Source organism: Phalangium opilio, unplaced genomic scaffold (assembly GCF_054372755.1).
Source record: "Phalangium opilio isolate 3A_F unplaced genomic scaffold, DU_Popi_V2 ptg000053l_1, whole genome shotgun sequence".
NCBI lineage: Eukaryota > Metazoa > Arthropoda > Arachnida > Opiliones > Phalangiidae > Phalangium > Phalangium opilio.
The window spans coordinates 2,423,930-2,429,929 of record NW_028324172.1 but is presented as its reverse complement, the minus strand read 5'-3'; positions in this window follow the sequence as shown (position 1 = coordinate 2,429,929).

The following is a 6,000-nucleotide window of genomic DNA, read 5'->3' as shown; positions in this document are numbered from 1 at the left end:
AAACCCGAGTTCCCCCTGTAACAGCACGGATCATTCCTTTTATTTTAGTTAAATCGACATTACGGGCTTGAACTAGGGGGAAGAGCTCAGTGGTAGAGCATTCGACTGCAGATCGAGAGGTCCTTGGTTCAAACACGAGTTCCCCCTGTAACAGCACGGATCATTCCGTTATTTCAGTTAAATCGACATTACGGCCTTGAAAAAGGGGGAATAGCTCAGTGGTAGAGCATTCGGCTGCAGATCGAGAGGTCCTTGGTTCAAACCCGAGTTTTCCCTGTAACAGCACGGATCATTCCGTTTATTTTAGTTAAATCGACATTACGGCCTTGAACAAGGGGGAGTAGCTCAGTGGTAGAGAATTCGACTGCAGATCGAGAGGTCCTTGGTTCAAACCCGAGCTCCCGCTATAACAGCACGGATCGTTCCGTCTATTTTAGTTAAATCGACATTAGGGCGAGGAAAAAAGAGGAATAGCTCAATGGTAAAGAATTGGAATGCAGATCGAGAGGTCCTTGGTTCAAACCCGAGTTCTCCATGTGATAGTACGGATCATTTCGTTTATTTTAGTTAAATCGACATTACGGTTATGAACAAAGGGGAATGGCTCAGTGGTAGAGCATTCGACTGCAGATCGAGAGGTCCTTGGTTTAAACCCGAGTTCCCCCTGTAACAGCACGGATCGTTTCGTTTATTTTAGTTAAATCGACATTACGGTTATGAACAAGGGGGAATAGCTCAGCGGTAGAGCATTCGACTGCAGATCGAGAGGTCCTTGGTGCAAACCCGAGTTCCCCCTGTAACAGCACGGATCATTCCTTTTATTTTAGTTAAATCGACATTACGGCCTTCAACTAGGGGGAAGAGCTCAGTGGTAGAGCATTCGACTGCAGATCGAGAGGTCCTTGGTTCAAACCCGAGCTTCCGCTATAACAGCACGGATCGTTCCGTCTATTTTAGTTAAATCGGCATTAGGGCGAGGAAAAAAGGGGAATAGCTCAATGGTAAAGCATTCGACTGCAGATCGAGAGATCCTTGGTTCAAACCCGAGTTCCCCCTGTAACAGCACGAATCATTTCGTTTATTTTAGTTAAATCGACATTACGGTTATGAACAAGGGGGAATAGCTCAGCGGTAGAGCATTCGACTGCAGATCGAGAGGTCCTTGGTGCAAACCCGAGTTCCCCCTGTAACAGCACGGATCATTCCTTTTATTTTAGTTAAATCGACATTACGGCCTTCAACTAGGGGGAAGAGCTCAGTGGTAGAGCATTCGACTGCAGATCGAGAGGTCCTTGGTTCAAACCCGAGCTCCCTGTATAACAGCACGGATCGTTCCGTCTATTTTAGTTAAATCGGCATTAGGGCGAGGAAAAAAGGGGAATAGCTCAATGGTAAAGCATTCGACTGCAGATCGAGAGGTCCTTGGTTCAAACCCGAGTTCTCCATGTAATAGTACGGATTATTTCGTTTATTTTAGTTAAATCGACATTACAGTTATGAACAAAGGGGAATAGCTCAGTGGTAGAGCATTGGACTGCTTATCGAGAAGTTCTTGGTTCAAACCCGTGTTATCCCTGTAACAGCACGGATCATTGCCTTTATTTTAGATAAATCAACATTACGGCCTTGAACTAGGGGGAATAGCTTAGTGGTAGAGCATTCGACTGCAGATCGAGAGGTCCTTGGTTCAAACCTGAGTTCCCCCTGTAACGGCACGGATCATTTCGTTTATTTTAGTTAAATCGACATTACGGTTATGAACAAGGGGGAATAGCTCAGAGGTAGAGCATTCGACTGCAGATCGAGTGGTCCTTGGTTCAAACCTGAGTTCCCCCTGTAACAGCACGGATCATTCCGTTTATTTTAGTTAAATCGACATTACGGCTATGAACAAGGGGGAATAGCTCAGTGGTAGAGCATTCGACTGAAGATTGAGAGGTCCTTGGTTCAAACCCGAGTTCTCCCTGTAACAGCACGGATCATTGCCTTTATTTTAGATAAATCAACATAACGGCCTTGAACAAAGGGGAATGGCTCAGTGGTAGAGCATTCGACTGCAGATCGAGAGGTCCTTGGTTTAAACCCGAGTTCCCCTGTAACAGCACGGATCATTTCGTTTATTTTAGTTAAATCGACATACGGTTATGAACAAGGGCGAATAGCTCAGCGGTAGAAAATTCGATTGCAGATCGAGAGGTCCTTGGTTCAAACCTGAGTTCCCCCTGTAACAGCGCGGATCATTCCGTTTATTTTAGTTAAATCGACATTACGGCCTTGAAAGAGGGGGAATAGCTCCTTGGTAGAGCATTCGACTGCAGGTCGAGAGGTCCTTGGTTCAAACCCGAGTTCTCCCTGTAACAGCACGGATCATTCCGTTTATTTTAGTTAAATCGACATTACGGCCTTGAACAAGGGGGAATAGCTCAGTGGTAGAGCATTCGACTGCAGATCGAGAGATCCTTGGTTCAAACCCGAGTTCCCGCTATAACAGCACGGATCGTTCCGTCTATTTTAGTTAAATCGACATTAGGGCGAGAAAAAAAGGGGAATAGCTCAATGGTAAAGCATTCGACTGCAGATCGGGAGGTCCTTGGTTCAAACCCGAGTTCTCCCTGTAATAGTACGGATCATTTCGTTTATTTTAGTTAAGTCGACATTACGGTTATGAACAAAGGGGAATGGCTCAGTGGTAGAGCATTCGACTGCAGATCGAGAGGTCCTTGGTTTAAACCCGAGTTCCCCCTGTAACAGCACGGATCATTCCTTTTATTTTAGTTAAATCGACATTACGGCCTTGAACTAGGGGGAAGAGCTCAGTGGTAGAGCATTCGACTGCAGATCGAGAGGTCCTTGGTTCAAACCTGGTTTCCCCCTGTAACAGCACGGATCATTCCGTTTATTTTTGGTAGAGCATTCGACTGCAGATCGAGAGGTCCTTGGTTCAAACCCGAGTTCTCCCTGTAACAGCACGGATCATTTCCTTTATTTTAGATAAATCAACATTACGGCCTTGAACTAGGGGGAATAGCTTAGTGGTAGAGCATTCGACTGCAGATCGAGATGTCCTTGGTTCAAACCTGAGTTCCCCCTGTAACAGCACGGATCATTTCGTTTATTTTAGTTAAATCGACATTACGGTTATGAACAAGGGGGAATAGCTCAGAGGTAGAGCATTCGACTGCAGATCGAGAGGTCCTTGGTTCAAACCTGAGTTCCCCCTGTAACAGCACGGATCATTCCGTTTATTTTAGTTAAATCGACATTACGGCTATGAACAAGGGGGAATAGTTCAGTGGTAGAGCATTCGACTGAAGATTGAGAGGTCCTTGGTTCAAACCCGAGTTCTCCCTGTAACAGCACGGATCATTGCCTTTATTTTAGATAAATCAACATTACGGCCTTGAACTAGGGGGAATAGCTTAGTGGTAGAGCATTCGACTGCAGATCGAGAGGTCCTTGGTTCAAACCTGAGTTACCCCTGTAACAGCACGGATCATTCCGTTTATTTTAGTTAAATCGACATTACGGCCTTGAACAGCGGTAGAGCATTCGACTGCAGATCGAGAGGTCCTTGGTTCAAACCTGAGTTCCCCCTGTAACAGCACGGATCATTCCGTTTATTTTAGTTAAATCGACATTACGGCTATGAACAAGGGGGAATAGCTCAGTGGTAGAGCATTCGACTGCAGATCGAGAGGTGCTTGGTTCAAACCCGAGTTCTCCCTGTAATAGTACGGATCATTTCGTTTATTTTAGTTAAGTCGACATTACGGTTATAAACAAAGGGGAATGGCTCAGTGGTAGAGCATTCGACTGCAGATCGAGAGGTCCTTGGTTTAAACCCGAGTTCCCCCTGTAACAGCACGGATCATTCCTTTTATTTTAGTTAAATCGACATTACGGTTATGAACAAAGGGGAATGGCTCAGTGGTAGAGCATTCGACTGCAGATCGAGAGGTCCTTGGTTTAAACCCGAGTTCCCCCTGTAACAGCACGGATCGTTTCGTTTATTTTAGTTAAATCGACATTACGGTTATGAACAAGGGGGAATAGCTCAGCGGTAGAGCATTCGACTGCAGATCGAGAGGTCCTTGGTGCAAACCCGAGTTCCCCCTGTAACAGCACGGATCATTCCTTTTATTTTAGTTAAATCGACATTACGGCCTTCAACTAGGGGGAAGAGCTCAGTGGTAGAGCATTCGACTGCAGATCGAGAGGTCCTTGGTTCAAACCCGAGCTTCCGCTATAACAGCACGGATCGTTCCGTCTATTTTAGTTAAATCGGCATTAGGGCGAGGAAAAAAGGGGAATAGCTCAATGGTAAAGCATTCGACTGCAGATCGAGAGGTCCTTGGTTCAAACCCGAGTTCCCCCTGTAACAGCACGGATCATTTCGTTTATTTTAGTTAAATCGACATTACGGTTATGAACAAGGGGGAATAGCTCAGCGGTAGAGCATTCGACTGCAGATCGAGAGGTCCTTGGTGCAAACCCGAGTTCCCCCTGTAACAGCACGGATCATTCCTTTTATTTTAGTTAAATCGACATTACGGCCTTCAACTAGGGGGAAGAGCTCAGTGGTAGAGCATTCGACTGCAGATCGAGAGGTCCTTGGTTCAAACCCGAGCTCCCTGTATAACAGCACGGATCGTTCCGTCTATTTTAGTTAAATCGGCATTAGGGCGAGGAAAAAAGGGGAATAGCTCAATGGTAAAGCATTCGACTGCAGATCGAGAGGTCCTTGGTTCAAACCCGAGTTCTCCATGTAATAGTACGGATTATTTCGTTTATTTTAGTTAAATCGACATTACAGTTATGAACAAAGGGGAATAGCTCAGTGGTAGAGCATTGGACTGCTTATCGAGAAGTTCTTGGTTCAAACCCGTGTTATCCCTGTAACAGCACGGATCATTGCCTTTATTTTAGATAAATCAACATTACGGCCTTGAACTAGGGGGAATAGCTTAGTGGTAGAGCATTCGACTGCAGATCGAGAGGTCCTTGGTTCAAACCTGAGTTCCCCCTGTAACAGCACGGATCATTTCGTTTATTTTAGTTAAATCGACATTACGGTTATGAACAAGGGGGAATAGCTCAGAGGTAGAGCATTCGACTGCAGATCGATAGGTCCTTGGTTCAAACCTGAGTTCCCCCTGTAACAGCACGGATCATTCCGTTTATTTTAGTTAAATCGACATTACGGCTATGAACAAGGGGGAATAGTTCAGTGGTAGAGCATTCGACTGAAGATTGAGAGGTCCTTGGTTCAAACCCGAGTTCTCCCTGTAACAGCACGGATCATTGCCTTTATTTTAGATAAATCAACATTACGGCCTTGATCTAGGGGGAATAGCTTAGTGGTAGAGCATTCGACTGCAGATCGAGAGGTCCTTGGTTCAAACCTGAGTTACCCCTGTAACAGCACGGATCATTCCGTTTATTTTAGTTAAATCGACATTACGGCCTTGAACAGCGGTAGAGCATTCGACTGCAGATCGAGAGGTCCTTGGTTCAAACCTGAGTTCCCCCTGTAACAGCACGGATCATTCCGTTTATTTTAGTTAAATCGACATTACGGCTATGAACAAGGGGGAATAGCTCAGTGGTAGAGCATTCGACTGCAGATCGAGAGGTGCTTGGTTCAAACCCGAGTTCTCCCTGTAATAGTACGGATCATTTCGTTTATTTTAGTTAAGTCGACATTACGGTTATGAACAAAGGGGAATGGCTCAGTGGTAGAGCATTCGACTGCAGATCGAGAGGTCCTTGGTTTAAACCCGAGTTCCCCCTGTAACAGCACGGATCATTCCTTTTATTTTAGTTAAATCGACATTACGGGCTTGAACTAGGGGGAAGAGCTCAGTGGTAGAGCATTCGACTGCAGATCGAGAGGTCCTTGGTTCAAACACGAGTTCCCCCTGTAACAGCACGGATCATTCCGTTATTTCAGTTAAATCGACATAACGGCCTTGAAAAAGGGGGAATAGCTCAGTGGTAGAG